The sequence below is a fragment of the Arachis ipaensis genome, chromosome B4, assembly GCF_059453495.1.
Source record: "Arachis ipaensis isolate K30076 ecotype BB chromosome B4, ASM5945349v1, whole genome shotgun sequence".
In the NCBI taxonomy this organism is placed as follows: Eukaryota; Viridiplantae; Streptophyta; class Magnoliopsida; order Fabales; family Fabaceae; genus Arachis; species Arachis ipaensis.
The window spans coordinates 3,230,584-3,248,181 of record NC_142439.1 but is presented as its reverse complement, the minus strand read 5'-3'; positions in this window follow the sequence as shown (position 1 = coordinate 3,248,181).

The window sequence follows — 17,598 nt, the reverse complement described above, 5'->3', positions numbered from 1 at the left end:
ATATTGTCACAACATTAAGTATGTGTTATGTGTTAAGGATGACAATTTTTTCCAGCAAAACGAATATCTGTGGAGATTTATCTGCCGGAGAGCAAGTTTGGGAGGCCTTTTTTTTCTTGTGGGTAGAGGGGTACGGGTTTTATGGAAAGTGGCCGTTACAAGATTTAGTAGCACTTTAAAGTTTAAACAGATTTTACTGTAACAAAAAGTGGGTGACACAATTGATACCTAAAAATAAAAAAAATAAAAAAAAATTTAGGGTGCGTTTGGTTTGCGTTTTCATTCTCTGTTTTCATTTTTAGTGTTTTTTATTTTTTTGATTTTGTGAAAGAAAAGATAAAATAGAAAACAAGATCTTATTATTTTCACTTTTTCCTCCACAAAATTCAAAAAATAGAAAACACTAAAAAAAACAGAAAATAAAAACACAAACCAAACGCACTCTTATTCTGCGAGAATGCTAGTTTGTGTTTTGGTATTAATACAATAATTAATTTAATAATACTTTAGTAAGTACTCAAAGAACTTTAAGAAACACTCGTTTTTATACAATAACAAATAACGAATTTATTTGAATTTAAATGTATAAAAAAAATAATGAAGTTTAGTATCACTTGAATAACGATACAAAAAATAAATATAATTAATTATATTACTCTCCGGTACATATCAAAATTGATACAGATATATAGAAATTCGTTGCTTGGTTGACACATATACTATCATTGTAGAATGGAGTAGACTTTTGCCAGTAATTGTCCCCCTAAGCCATGGCTTGATGGTGAAGCCAAATGCGACTCACCCCTCTATGTGTTGGCCTCTGTAACGAGCAAATTGGTAAGTTGGTGAGTTTGGGTTATGGGTCTCTTTGTTCGTTTGTTTTTGGACCATGGGGATATTCTGAAATAAGATGTTGGGTTGGGGAGGAGGAAAATTGATGAAGTCACTGTCATGTTCCATGGATTAAGCAAAACTGCCAGCATCATCGCCGTTTTCTACAGGGATTCTTCTCCCTCCTACATGGATACACACCAGAGCTTTCTGTGTTGGAGAAGACCAGACCCGATGACTTGGAACATCATCAAAAGACTCATCTTTTGTCATGTTCAACAATGGTATTTCTGGTCTCGCCACACAGATGATTAGAATATTCAGCAAATGTGGAGCACATTTGGTGGCAATAGAAACTAAATCAGAGCAGCTTCTTATTCTGCGTTACAAAGACTGAAAAAACGAGACAGAAGTGTGGTGAGGAAGAGGAGCAGACGGAGTTTCCAATTGAAGGAAGAGCAAGAAGTCATTGAAGGGCATCAGAAGAGTTACGGGGAAGATGATGATCTAGGTTGGCATGGGTTTGTTGGGAATGGGTTTTTTTTCGGGTCGGATTCTTCTTTGATGTTGTGATCCGGCCCAGTTGGATTTTTCTAACTGGGTTGTACAATTAAAAAATATTAATATAAAAAATGCATATAAAATAATAAAAAATTTAAATTAAATATAAAATAATATTTAATTAAATATTTTAGATTATATATATTAACTACAAATATAATATATGGTTATATAATGTAATTTTTGAAACAGTATCCTTTAAAAATAATTTTTTATACAGTTTTTTATTATAATGTTTTAAAAAAATAAAACAAATACATTTAAATTATAACAGCCCAGACCACCCGCTAGCACGATATTGTCCGCTTTGGCACACAAAGCCTCACGGTTTTGCCTTTGACGATAGGGATGCTAGCCGAAGCCCCCCACACTCACTCGTCAAAACGCGTCATGCTAGGGAGAGGTATCCACACCCTTATAAGGCATGCTTCGTTCCCCTCTTCAACCGATGTGGGCCTTACAATCCACCCCCCTAAGGGAGCCCAGCGCCCTCGCTGGCACATCGATCCGGGCTCTAGCTCTGATACCATCTGTAACAGCCTGACCACCCGCTAGCACGATATTGTCTGCTTTGGCACACAAGGCCTCACGGTTTTGCCTTTGCCGATAGGGATGCTAGCCGAAGCCCCCCACACTCACTCGTCAAAACGCGTCATGCTAGGGAGAGGTATCCACACCCTTATAAGGCATGCTTCGTTCCCCTCTCCAACCGATGTGGGCCTTACATAAATAGATTTAGTGTCTTTTTAAAATTAAATACTCATTCAAAATACAAACTAAATAAAACTAAAATTTAAACTTTAAAATTTCTATTTCAGTTTTAACATTTTTAGTTTCTAACAAATTACAATTTCAATACACATCCAAAAATTAAATTAAATAAAATTCAAAATTTTAATTTTAAAAGTAATAAAGACTTTAAAATGAAAAATACTAATGCTCACATAAATAATAAAAATTTCAACTAATACTATGATATATTCAATTGAATTTGATATATTCAATGCTTGGCGTTATCCATCCCTAGATTGTGAGGATGTCCATCTTGTTGACTCCTTTTGATACTGAAGGTGACTGTAGTGTTTCTTGAATCACGATTTTATTATTGTCTCTGGCTTTGTACTGGCTAGTTTGGAGAGGGCATCAACTTGACTATTCTGCTCTTGGCTTATATGCCTGATCTTTCCTTCTTCATTCTTGAGGGTGATCTCTGCCCCACTACCAGATTTGTTTGATGATTTATCTTTTAGTTGTGGAGCTCCCTTTTTGTTTTTTCTGCAAGGAAGTCGGCCAAGTAATGTGACTTGATCACCGTCCGAGCTTCATACTTCAAATTGAACTCGAATAGCTCCATACCTCACTGTAGCATCTGCCCTGCACTATCCATTTTTTGAAGGACATGCTTGATGGGCTGATTAGTTCAGGCTTTGACAGTTTGAGCTTGAAAGTGGAATCACAATCTCTAGGATGCCAGGACCAAAACATATGCAACTTCCTCAATTTTCTAATAATTGGGCTAAGCTCTTTGTAGTACCTTATTGGTGAAGTAGGTGAGCTTTTGCTTATCATCATCTTCTCTGAATAAAGCAGAGGCTACTGCTTTGTCAGCTACAGCTAAATATAGAACGGGCCATTCTCCCATTTCAGGTTGGGTAAGAATTGAAGGGTGAGACAAGAATTGTATGAATTTTTGAAAGACTTGTTCAAATTCTTGACTCCATGTGAAATTGTAACTCTTTTATAGTAGAACGAAGCTAGAGCTGTAAGTATACCATTTAATTGTTGAACCTCCTTTCAAGCAGGTAGAGTTAGCTTTAATGTCCCCTTTTAGTGAGCATGAACCCCAGAAATTTTTCTGCTTCTATGGTGAAGGTGCACTTTGTGGAATTTAGCCTAATCCCGTGCTGCCTTATGGTTTGGAATACTTCTATCAAGTTGGATATGTTGTACTAGCTCTTTTCCAAGTCTTAACTGATTTTATTGGGATCTTTTCATTTTGTTGTCGGCTTTTCTTAGTCCAATTTCGGCCCAATGTCATTTTGGGTCAAGATGAGGTCATCATTTGAGAAACTTCTTCATATAACCTTCTTATGGCCAGTTTTTGCTTGGAATCTTGCTTCTAAAGAAGTTGTATCTCTGGAAAGAGGTCGGATTTTTTCATATAAGCTCAGAAATTTTCAACCTCATTGTAGTTTGACCCTTAAAAGAGGTCGGATTTTCTTCATAAACTCTAAAGGAGGTCGAATTTTTATTTGTAGACTTGAATCCTTAGGAGAGGTTAGATTTTCTTCATAAGCATAAATCCTTAGAGGAGGTCCGATTTTCTTTGTTAGCTCTAAGCTTATCCGACCTTGTTGTAAAGTATAACCCTGAAAAGAGGTCGGATTTTTATTTTTAAGCTTGGAAAGAGGTCGGATTTTCTTTTGTATCCTTAGAGGTTCTCGACTGTTCATGCCTGGGTCGAGCTGTAGGACCCGGGCTGATCGAAGACAAGTCGACCGACCTCTTCAGGTTAGGATTACCCGACCTCCTCTCAAGGAGTTCGGCCAAAATGCTACAAGGAGCCCAAGCAGGCCCAAATAAAGGAACATAGCCCAATCTAAAAGCAGCCAAAGCCTAAAAAGATAAGGGCAGTTTCCCTTAAAGATAAGATGACTTCACTCAAAGATAAGATAAGATAACTAAAAAGGTCAGCCTATACTACTATAAATACACTGGAGCACCCAGGTATAACTCATACTCTGATTATACTAAAAACCTGCTTAAAGCCCATGCTAACTTAAGTATCAGAGTCTCTTGTAGGTACCACCACCCTCTGGTGATGAAGGATCAGCAGCATCTCCAGCTCCACCAGATCCAACAAGTCGGACATGACAGCTCCGACCACCACAGTAGATCTCATTCGAGATCGACCTTTAGTTTCAAGTAACCATCGGAACATTGGCGCCGTTGCCGGGGAACTTGGAAGTCATCCCATCACCATGGCAGACAACCTTGACAATGACCACGACTCCAGATTGGAGGAGAAAACTCCGCATAAGAACGTGGACACCACACCGAAGGATACGCCTCAACCAAACAAAGACAAGAATTCGCCAAACACAGAAATTATGGAGGCCCTACAAGTTCAACAAGATCGCCTCAAACAACTCGAAAAAGAGGCCGAACATCAATGATAAGCCAAAAGAAACCTCCAGAGAGAAACTAGGCGACGCCGAGAGTTAGAGGACAAACTCCTAAAACTCGAACCCGACCTGAAAACCAAGACCATCCAAACCGGTCGCGATAACACCTCCCACAAGGATCAAGACCCCTTCATCAAGGAAATCATGAAAGCTAAGGTTCCAAAGGATTTTAAAGCTCTCGACATGACCCCATACGACGGTACCTCCGATCCCAGCCATCATCTCAGTAATTTCAGAAGAAGAATGTATCTCACTGACGCCTCAGACGCTACTCGATGCAAAGCCTTCCCAACCACTTTAACAAAGATAGCAATTAAGTGGTTCGACAATCTGCTTCCTAGATCCATCACAAGTTTTGACAACTTGGCCAAGAAATTTCTTGCCAGATTTTCCATCCAAAAAGACAAAGCCAAATATGCCCCAAGCTTATTAGGGATCAAGCAAGGAAATCGGGAGAGTCTTTGCAATTACATGGAAAGATTCAACAAAGCATGTCTGGACATATAAGATTTGCCAATAGAAGCTGCTATTATGGGTCTCATCAATGGCCTACGTGAAGGACCGTTTAGTCACTCCATTTCAAAGAAACATCCTACGTCTCTGAATGAAGTACAAGAACGGGCAGAGAAATATATCAACATGGAGGAAAACTCTCGATTAGGAGAAACCTCAAAATCTGGATTCCCCTACCCCTCTCGGGACAAGGATAAAGAGCTCAAGAAAAAAGAAGATCAACATAGAGAGAAGATTAAAAAATACCACAATTTTACCCCTCTTCAGGTGTCTCTCGTGGAAGTTTACCGAGAAGTATGCCACACTGAGAAGATTCCACCAACTCGACCAATCAAAGGCAAAAGAGAAGGTGGAAGTCGGACAGAATATTGTGAATATCATCGAATCTACGGACATCCCACCAATGAGTGCTTTGACTTGAAAAACATCATAGAAAAATTGGTAAGAGAGGGGAGATTAGATCGGTACGTAGCTAGCAAGTCGGATGAGCCCAGGAAAAGAAGAAAGGACGAGGAGGTCAGACGAATTGAACAACCACCTCTCACCCCGCAGAGACATGTCCACATGATAAATGGAGGATTTGCAGGAGGAGGAATCTCCAAGTTATCTCGCAAGAGACACCTTAAGGAGATATATCATGTCGAGGGAGGGGAAAGAGCACCCGACCTCCCTACTATTACTTTCACCAAAGAGGACGCGGCAGGCATCATCCCGGGACATGATGATCCCATGGTCATCACTGTCATATTGGCCAATGCTAATCTCTACCGCACACTGGTGGACCAAGGAAGCTCGGCGGATATCTTGTTTAAATCCGCCTTCGACAAACTCGTCCTACAAGAAAAAGAGCTCAGAGCATATCTGAACAGCTTGTTTGGACTAGGAGACACTCAAATCCAACCACTTGGATATATCTCACTACACACAACTTTCAGAAAAGGAGCCCGATCAAGGACACTCAACATAGACTACATCGTAGTCGACGTGGGCTCAACCTACAGCGCCTTGATAGGTCGGACAACGCTAAATCAGCTCGCTGCGGTAGTTTCAACTCCACATCTATGCATGAAATTCCCAACTTCAGAAGGGATCACCAAGATAAAAGGAGATCAGAAAACCGCATGACGATGTTACAACGAAAGTCTGAACCTTAGAGGCAAAGAAGAAGAAATCAATAATATCGAACTCGGGGGAGTCTGAGGTCGGGAAGAGCTTCGTCCACAACCGGAGGGCGAGATTGAGAAAGTCCAGATTGGGGACGTCCCAGACAAGACAACAAGTATTGGGGCAACTTTGAAAGGAGACATAAACAAATCTTTGATACAATTCCTAAAAGTTAATGTCGACCTCTTTGCATGCAAGGCCGCAGACATGCCCGGCATAGATCCCAAACTAATATGCCACAAACTGGTAGTATACCCAGGATCTCGGCCAGTACAGCAGAAACATCGGAAGCTCGGGCCAGAAAGATCCCAAGCCGTGGAAGAACAAGTACAAGCTCTACTAGAGGCAGGATTCATAAGAGAATTTAAGTATCCACTATGGCTGGCCAACATTTTATTGGTAAAAAAGTCAAATGGGAAATGGCGAATGTGCACCGATTACACCGATCTCAAAAAAGCTTGTCCAAAAGACCCTTATCCACTCCCAAGCATAGACACTCTAGTGGACACCTCCTCCGGATACAAGTACCTCACCTTCATGGATGCTTATTCATGATATAACGAAATCCCAATGTATCCGCCGGATTAAGAAAAGACCTCATTCCTAACCCCAAAAGCAAATTACTGCTATGTCGTCATGCCATTCGGACTCAAAAACGCAGGGGCTACCTACCAAAGATTAATGAATAAGGTCTTCGCGGACCATATTGGGAAACTCATGGAGGTATACGTGGACGACATGTTGGTAAAAACACAAAGGGAGGAATCATTACTCTCCGACCTCACTAAAGTATTCGACACCATCAGAAAGCATGGCATGCGACTTAATCCTACAAAGTGTGCCTTTGCAGTAGAAGCCGGCAAGTTCCTGGGTTTTATGCTAACACAGCGAAGAATTGAGGCAAACCCGGACAAATACTGAGCTATACTCGACATGAAAAGTCCGACCTGTGTTAAAGAAGTGCAACAACTCAACGGAAGACTGGCAGTCTTGTCCAGATTTCTAGCCGGATCGGCCATAAGATCTCTTCCATTTTACGCCACATTAAGGAAGGGAAAGAAGTTCGAATGGACCACAGAGTGCGAGCAAGCCTTCTAGGATTTCAAAAATTTCCTGGGACAACCACCCATTCTTACTCGACCAAGGGAAGGAGAAGCACTGATATTGTACCTTACAATGGGAAGTCGGGTAATAGCCTCAGCACTGGTCAGAGAAGACGAAAGTGGGCAACAACCCATCTACTTCATCAGCAAAGCCCTACAAAGAGCTGAACTAAATTATCAAAAGATAGAAAAGTTCGCCTACTCTCTCATACTAACTTATCGACGGCTTCACCCATATTTTCAGACTCACACCATCAAGGTTCGGACTAACCAGCCCATAAAAGGCATTCTACAAAAAGACAGACTTAGCTGGAAGAATTCTGTAGTGGGCAGTCGAGCTATCTGAGTTCGATCTTCAGTATAAAGCTCGAACGGCCATCAAGACTTAATATTTGGCCGATTTCATTGCTGAATACACTGACACCCCCGGGAACTCCTACACAATGGAACCTCTATGTAGACGGCTCTTCAAACAAAACCGGGAGTGGGGCAGGTGTGATAATAGAAAGTGATCAGGGAACCCAAATCGAACTTTTCTTGAAATTCGAGTTCCCTGCTTCCAATAACCAGGCTGAGTATGAGGCACTGTTGGCTGGTTTGAAGCTGGCTAAGGAGGTTGGAGCTCAAAAGCTTATTATCTTCAGCGATTCACAGATAGTTACCTCACCGATAGAAGGGACCTACCAAGCCAAAGACCCTACTATGAAAAAGTACCTAGACAAAACCAGAGAACAGCTCGGATAACTCGGGGAATATGAAGTCCGCCACATACCTCGGGAACAGAATGCTCGAGCTGACGCACTCTCAAAACTAGCCAGCACCAAACCAGGGGGCAATAATAGAAGCTTCATCCAAGAAATACTACAGAATCCAGCAATTTCAGAGGAAGAGGAGGTCCTAGCAATATCAGACCAAGATCAAGGATGGATGACTCCCATAGTCAACTATCTTAAGTCAGAAATACTCCCTACAGATAAGAAGGAGGCAAAGAGGTTAAGACGAGAAGCACAATACTACACCATCATAAACAACATCCTATACAAGAGAGGGATCTCGACACCCCTATTAAAATGTGTACCGACCTCCAACACAAAAGAAGTCTTGGAAGAAATACATAGTGACATATGTGGCAACCATCTTGGAGCACGAGCTCTCTCCAAAAAGGTACTCCGAGCCGGATTTTTCTGGCCGACCTTGTAAAAAAAAAGAAATAGAGTTTGTCAAGACATGCCCACCATGTCAAAAACATGCCAACTTTTACATCGCCCCACCAGAGGAGCTTATCAGCGTAACATCACCTTGGCCATTCGCAAAATGGGGACTCGACCTCCTGGGACCCTTTCTCCAAGGGTCAGGACAAGTCAAGTTCCTCATTGTAGGGGTCGATTACTTCATAAAATGGATTGAGGCAGAGCCCTAGCAAATGCCACTGCTCAAAGAAGTCAGAAATTCTTATATAGAAACATTGTCACAAGGTTTGGGATTCCTTACTCCATCACCACACACAATGGAATGCAATTCACGGACACAGGCTTCAGAAAGCTCATAGCAGACTTGAAAATCAAACATCAATTTACGTCCATAGAACACCCACAAGCTAATGGACAGGCAGAAGCAGCTAACAAAGTCATATTGGCTGGGTTAAAACGGAGATTACAGGACGTAAAGGGAGCCTGAGCTGAAGAGCTCCCACAAGTCCTATGGGCATATCGGATAACTCCACATTCCACCATAAAGGAATCACCTTTCCGATTGGCTTACGGAATGGAGGCAATGATCCCGGTAGAAATTGAAGAAGGATTCCTCAGAATGATCTACTACAACGAAGAGGCCAACTCCCAACTCCAGAGGGAAGAGCTCGACCTACTTCCAAAAATTTGAGAAAGAACTCGGATCAGGGAGGAGGCATTAAAACATCAAATGGCCTCAAGATACAATTGGAAGGTAGTACAACGAAGCTTTGACAACAATGACCTCATCCTAATCCGAAATGATATCGGAACAAGTCGACTAGGAGAGGGGAAGCTAGCAGCTAACTGGAAATGACCCTACCGAGTTACAGAAGTACTGGGAAAAGGTTACTACAGGGTGTCCGAACTCGAAGGGCGAGAGCTACCAAGGTCGTGGCATGCCTGCAACCTAAGAAGGTACTATAGTTAGGAGGTAATAAAGATCTTAGGTCAAGGTGCACTCTTTTTTCCTGAAAAGGTTTTTTAACGAGGTACCAAGCCAAGATCTGTAAAATTGCCTGAATAAAAAGGGAAAACACCCACGTGTATATATTTTATTTGCCTATATGTCTACTTTCTATTGGAATAAAACTTTTCAGATTTCTGCAAAATTTCTCTACCAAAGCGCATTAATCTGAACACAAAAATTCATCGCCCGATTACAAAGCTACAGGTCGGTAAGGTGAAAACCAAATTTATCGCCCGACTTCGATAAGGTCGGCCAAAATGAGAACCAAACTCACCGTCTGACTTCGACAAAATCGGCAAGATGAAAAAGCGATAAAAACATATTAAAACAAAGTTATAAAAAGTAATCCATAGAAAGAGGCCTGGCCAGCCCTTATCAAAAATGGATTATTAAAAATAACTGGGGAAGGACCAGTATGAAGAAGCCAGACCAATCCCCCCAAAGCAACAAAGTTATAAAAAGTAATCCATAGAAAAAAGACCCGACGAGGTTTGAGAAAAAATGGATTGCTAAAAATAACTTGGGAAGGACCGGTATGAAGAAGCCGGACCAATCCCCCCAAAGCAACAAAGTTATAAAAAGTAATCCATAGAAAGAGGCCTGGCCAGCCCTTATTAAAAATGGATTATTAAAAATAACTGAGAAGGGATCGACACGAAGAAGTCGGCCCAAGCCGATTTAAGCGACAAAGTTATAAAAAGTAAACCCATAAAGAGACCCGGCAAGGTCCAATTAAAAAAGGGATTACTAGAAAAAACTCGAGAAGATTTGATCGACCAACGAGAGGATGTACGCTAGAAGGGACGCAGTTCGACCCGAAAAAAGCCACGACCTTGCAAGTGTTCTATATTAAAAGGAACAAAGCTAGCCTCAGAGGCCACTTCGACTACAGCAGGAAATAAACATACAAAAGAGGTCAGACAGCAAGACTCCCACACTCTAAAAATTCCTGGAAATAGCAGAAGTGAAAACCAGTATAGCAAAAAAGATGCTATAATAAAAGCTTAAGAAGGCGACCTCCAAATCAACCGTAAGAGCTCAAAAGTATTTGTTTTTTGAAAGGCAAAAGTTGCTAAGTAAAGCAACCTAAAGCAAGAGTCAAATCATCCAAAAAATTACAAAAAATAGAGTTCAAAGACCCACAAGCCGGGCCATATAGATACGTAAACAAACTACAGAGGATTTAAAGACTCTCCAGTAGCGGCATCTCGAGGTGAAGGAGGACGGGTCGCAAGCAGGACAGCATCAACGGTTCCATCCGGCCGGTTCAGGATCTGAACATTAGGGTCCGACTCAGAATGGCTGACCTCAGCTGTAGGAGTTGGAAAAGTTAGAGCAGCAGAAGCTTTAGCTGACGGCTCAGGGCGAGGACCATCATCATCATCCTCATCTGGGGCAGGAACAATCTTACCATCCTCAACAATATTGTCCAGACTAAAAAGACTCAGGTCGAGCTCGGGAGCAAGAACCCGGACCTGAGCTTTTAGGTTCTCATATGCGTCAGTCACACTGCCCACAAGATGGCCCTGAAGCTCAGCATAATCAGCATAGGCCGACTCAAGCCTCTCCCTGACCTTCAGCAACTCGCCGTAAGTAGTAGTATAACTCCTTCAACTTCTTGGCCATCTCCTCGGCCAAATTCGCAGCCGCTTCAGCCTTGGTAGCCCGAGACTTTTCCTTATCTAAATCCAGCTCTAGCTTAATAACTCTAGCATCCAGCTCGTCCTTCAACCCCTTAATCCTGTCATACTCTGACTTGGCTTCCAGCATAAATACCTTCGTCGCATGGACGGGGGAATCTTAAATTGAGCAAAACAACGCTGCACCCATGAGAGCCATTTGAACACTAGCACTGGTGATAAAATTCAAATAACGCAGGAGGGACACATCGTCCATGGAAAGTCGACCATAGGGAGCAATCTGGTTATCAACAAACCTCACAGCATCGAAATCAGGGGCATCTAGGTCAAAAGGCTCAATAGTTTTTTGTTTCTTAGGAGGAAGGCCAGCAGCAGAGTGAGAGGCAACACCAGAGGTTAATGGATCGGAAGAGGCCAAGCGAACTTGAGGAGTAGGGATAATCTTCCTCGGTCCAAAAGTATCCGAGGTCGACCTCCCCTGGGCACCCTTCGAAGATTCCTCCCCAGAACCTTTGGCCGAGATGTTCTGAGCCATGGTAGCCTTCCTCACCCTCTTAAAAGCCTTCATACCATTAGTAGTTTTCACCATCTCTGAAAAAAGAAAGCAAAGCAAAGGCCAGAGTTACAAATGAGAAAGGGATATATTGACAAAACAAACAAAATAAAAATGAATCTAAAAAGAAATCGGCAGCTACCCAATTCAGCTCGAAGGAGGGAGGGATTCCCCAAAAACCTCTTCGTATTAAGATGAGGAGGCTCCCCTCAATTCTCCTCCAGTACATGTACAAAGGTCTGCTCGACCTCATCTAACATCTCCCAAGAATACCTAGACACTACCACATTCTTTTACCAGTATAAAGGGAAGGCAGGCTCATCATTATGTTCCAAGAAAAAAGGCCGAGCTCCTTCAACAGCTTGGACCTTGAAGTAATAATTCTTGAAATTCCTAAAAGACTCATCATACATGGAAAAAATTTTCTTCCCCTGGGCAGCTCGGAAGGAAACCCAGGAAGCCTTCTTCTTAGCCATCCCAGGTTTTGTCAACACAAAAAGATAAAGAAAGAGAGTTTGAGAAGGTCAGACATCTAGCTCCTGGCATAACAATTGAAAGATCTTTATGAAACTCCACGAGTTCGGATGGAATTGGGACGGGGCTACATTACAGGACCACAACAAGTCGGTCTCAAAGAAAGTCAAAGGGAGGGTGATGTTCATTTGGCTAAAAAAGTAATCATAAGCGTAAAAGAATGGACGGTCCCCCTGAGTCAGCGAAGGAAAACAAACTCTCTCATCTGGATCAGGCGCTATCACTTCATAATTCTTCTCCTGATCTCTATCACTACAAAGTCGGTGATGCCTCCTAAGTTGCACGCAATATTCAGAATTCACCACAGAAACACACATCAAAACAAGGGAGTCCAGCCAGTCAGACATGCCCTCGGGGACTTTGGAAGACATCTCGACAATGTTTTTGTAAGAAGACATAGGCCAACTAGTCCTACAGTGAGAAAAAGGAGAAATGGGTTACTAATCAAATAGCTCGGACAAATACAGAGATAACTCAGGTAAAGCATGCAAAAAGTTAGATACAGCAGTAAAAGGAAAACCCCAGGACTCACACCAAGGTCCAGGGGCATCCTTTGGAGGTAGTTATGAACCAAGTCAACCCAGAAAAAAAGAAATCAACAGTCAATCTCCTAAAAAATCTCTCAAACTACGAATCCTCCCCCAACATCACTTCACACAAGCAGCAAGGAACCCATTATCATCAAAATAGCAAAGCTACAATCATCCCCTACCAGCAGGCCAAACAAAAATAGGGAACCCAGAGACGAGGACATATAAGGACGAAGAGAAACAAGAAACAGCGATAACCCTAAGGCAGCAAAATTGCTTAAACGCATGACATAGCAAGAGAGTGCAAGAACCACTATAAAGATGCAGGTTTTCTCAGGAAAAAATAGAAATGGAATGCCACAATCTTTTCCTCGAAGGAATCAAAACTGACAATCAGCAAAAAACCACATGCAACAGTTTTCTCCATACAAAAGGCGATAATCAAACACATAAAGCAGGGAAAAGAAAAAATGTTAACCTGTAAAAAGGATAAGAAGCGAGCGCAAGGAGAAGATCAGAAAGAAACGGTGACAAATCCACACCAGCAAGGAGAGAAGTGCACGTGGGCGTGAGAGAAACAGAGGGAACAGAGCAAATGGCAATAAATAACGAAGTTGAAGGAGATGAAGAAACTGAAAAGTAAATCTTTTTTGAAATTCAAAAGTAAAGATACAAAAGAGGGAAAGAAGGAACGATAAAAGGAGTTAATAAGCATTAAACCCTCGCACGTTTTCAAGAAAACAAAAACAACTAAATTAAAGAAGAAAACGTTTCGCATTCAAGCCACTAATTCTACAACAAAGGTCGAAAATGCTCGAGCTCGGCTTCCCTGAAAGAAGTCAAAAGTCTAGTAAAAGACACGACTTCAAAGGAAAGACCAAGATCAAGCAGGGGCACTGTTGATGCCCTGGGTCGAGCTGTAGGACCCGGGCTGATCGAAGACAAGTCGACCGACCTCTTCAGGTCAGGATTACCTGACCTCCTCTCAAGGAGTTCGGCCAGAACGCTACAAGGAGCCCAAGCAGGCCCAAATAAAGGAACATAGCCCAATCTAAAGGCAGCTAAAGTCTAAAAAGATAAGGACGGTTTCCTTTAAAGATAAGATGACTTCACTCAAAGATAAGATAAGATAACTAAAAAGGTCATCCTATACTACTGTAAATACATTGGAGTGCCCAGGTATAACACATACTCTGATTCTACTAAAAACTTGCTTAAAGCCCATGCTAACTTAAGCATCGGAGTCTCTTGCAGATACCACCACCCTCCGGTGACGAAGGATCAGCAGCATCTCCAGCTCCACCAAATCCAACAAGTCGGACACGACAGCTCCGACCAACACAGTAGATCTCATTCGAGATCGACCTTCAGTTTCAGGTAACCATCGGAACATCGACCTTATTATAGAATCTGACTTTTAAAAGAGGTCGGAATTTTCTTTCTGGTAAGCTTCGAGATTTTTGACCTTTATTGTAAAGTTGATCATGAAAGAGGTCAAATTTTTTCACAAACTCCAAAAAGAGGTCGGATTTTTTTTTCCAACTTGGATATTTTTTAACTCATTGTAGAGTCCAACCTTTAATAGAGGTCGGATTTTTCTCTGTGAGCTCTAAAAGAGGTCGAAATTTCTTTTGTGAGCTTGGAGTTTTTGACCTCATTGTAGAGTCAAACCTTTAAAAGAGATCGGACTTTTTTTCGTGATTTTTTCCTTCCTCTTGATGACTTTGATGCCCCTTTTCTTGGAAGTGATTATACCACAAGGAAGACTTACATTTATGTTGTCCCCAATTTGGTACTTGGTTGTTTCCATGCCAGCAAATTCGTCAAACGAAGTCCTTTTATACTTTTTTGCAGATTCTGCTATTAAGTCTTTAATCAGACCAGTTATTTCTTCTGCTGGAGTAGTAGGCTCTTGCTTACTCCTTTCTTTCTCATGTATTTTCTCTTGCCAATTGAATTTTCGCATATTATTTTCTTCAATTGGCTTTCGAGTTCGTTTTGGTTTGCTTTATACAATGACCTTAGGATGGTGCTTTCTTCTCCTTTATTTGTGGTGTTTTCTTCTTCGAAAACATCCATCTTTATTGATGTGCAAACAACATCAAATTCTACATGATGTAACTTATGAAGGGGAAGGGGAAGACGAAGAGGTGGAGTGAATGTGTATGTGTGTATGTGTTTGAGGCGTAGAGGGCTTTTGAGATAGACGAATTCTCTCACTCTTCCTTGGTGCTGTTTTCTTTTTCATAATGAGGAAGATGAATGGTAATGGAAGTTGAAGAGGGAGAGGTGGCCGAATGGTGAGGTGAGTGGAAGGAGGTTAGAGGAGCATTAAATGCTTGATTGGAAAGAGAGAGTGGAGGGAGTTATTAACCATTAAGAGAGCGGTTATTATCCAAAGGGGTTTCGAAAAACTGAAAAAAGGGTTTCCTTGAATCAAGGGATTAGTTGGAAGGAAAGATTTGATTTGACAACATGCTTCTTCCAACAAGATTTGATAAGACAACCAAGAGATTTTGTGAGTTTATTTTTCAAACAAAAACGGGAAACTAACAAAACTGTCATGGTGGGGTCAAAGATATTTGGTGGGGCCCATGAAACTTAAATTCTGTGTTGCCTCCCCCTTAATTATAGCTCTTCCATCATGTCCTCATTTTTATCTCGTCCCCCTTAAATCAAACATTCCCAAACTTTTTCTCAAGGTGCAGAATCTATCTTCACATAGGAGTTTTGTAAAAATATCAGCAATTTGGTCTTCAGATGTTACAAATTGAATATCAATAGTACCCTTTTGCACATGCTCTGTAATAAAATGATATTTTATCTCAATGTGCTTGGTTCTTGAGTACAGAACATGATTTTTTGAAATGTTTATAGCACTCATATTATCACAAAATAAGGGTATACTATTATTTTTAATTTGTAATCTTCTAATTGTATTTTTAACCAAATTAATTGAGAGCAACAAGCAGATGCGGAAATGTATTCTGCTTCAGCCGTGGATAAAGCCACTGTGGCTTGCTTCTTGCTTGACCACATGTTGAGTGAGCTTCCAAGGAAGCAACACATGCCGGATGTGCTTCGTCTATCCACTCTATCTCCCGCATAATCTGCATCACAAAACCCTACTGCACAAAAATCATCAGATTTAGGATACCATAATCCAAAATTACAAGTCCCCTTAATGTATCTAATGATGCATTTAACAGCCATAAGATGGGATTCTTTTGGGTGAGATTAAAATCTTGAGCATACACCCACACTTTGGACAATATCCGGTCTAGAGGAGGTAAGGTACATAAGTGAACCTATCATTCCTCTATACCTTGTTTTATCCACATCTTGGCCATCATCATCCTTTTTAAGTTTTGTGTTAGGATGCATTGGTGTACCCATTGGTTTGGAATTTTCTAGGACAAACCTTTTGATAAGTTTTTTTGCATACTTTCCTTGGTGAATAAAAGTACCACTAGGAGTTTGTTTGATTTGGAGGCCAAGAAAGAAAGTTAGCTCTCCCATTAAACTCATTTCAAACTCACTAGTCATGAGTTTTCCAAACTCTTCACACAAGGACACATTGGCCGATCCAAATACAATGTCATCAACATAGACTTGAACAAGGAGTATATCATCATTAGATGCTTTAATAAATAAAGTAGTGTCGGTGGTACCCCTTTGAAATTGATTTTCCAATAAAAAGGCACTAAGCCTTTCATACCAAGCTCTTGGAGCTTGTCTAAGACCATAAAGAGCCTTAGTTAGTTTGAAAACATGATTTGGAAACTCATTATCCTCAAAACCGGGGGGTTGAGTGGTGCACGAAATTGTGATGTCACATTCATAATTTGTCACAACTTCGATACAACTAACCAGCAAGTGCACTGGGTCGTCCAAGTAATACCTTACGTGAGTAAGGGTCGAATCCCACGGAGATTGTTGGTATGAAGCAAGCTATGGTCACCTTGTAAATCTCAGTCAGGCAGATATAAAGTGATAATGGTGTTTTCGAATATTATATAATAAAATAGGGATAGAGATACTTATGTAAATCATTGGTAGGAATTTCAGATAAGCGAATGGAGATGCTTTTCGTTCCTCTGAACCTCTGCTTTCCTGCTATCTTCATCCAGTCAGTCTTACTCTTTTCCATGGCTGGCTTTATGTGATACATCACCACTGTCAATGGCTACTTTCGGTCATCTCTCGGGAAAATGATCCAATGCCTTGTCACGGCACGGCTAATCGTCTGGAGGCATCACCCTTGCCAATGGCTTCATCTTATCCTCTCAGTGAATAATATGCTCACGCACCCTGTCACGGCACGGCTATTCATCTGTCGGTTCTCGATCATGCTGGAATAGGATTTACTATCCTTTTGCGTCTGTCACTAACGCCCTGCAATCGCGAGTTAGGAGCTCGTCACAGTCATTCAATCATTGAATCCTACTCGGAATACCACAGACAAGGTTTAGACTTTCCGGATTCTCTTGAATGCCGCCATCATTCTAGCTTATGCCATGAAGATTTTGGTTAAGAGATCTAAGAGATATTCATTCTAGCTTATTTCATGTAGAACGGAAGTGTTTGTCAGGCACGTGTTCATAGGGGAGATGGTGATGAGCGTCACACATAATCATCACCTTCATCACGTTCTTGGGTGTGAATGGATATCTTAGAAGCGAAATAAGATGAATTGAATAGAAAACAGTAGTACTTGCATTAATCTTTGAGGAACAGCAGAGCTCCACACCTTAATCTATGGAGTGTAGAAACTCTACCGTTAAA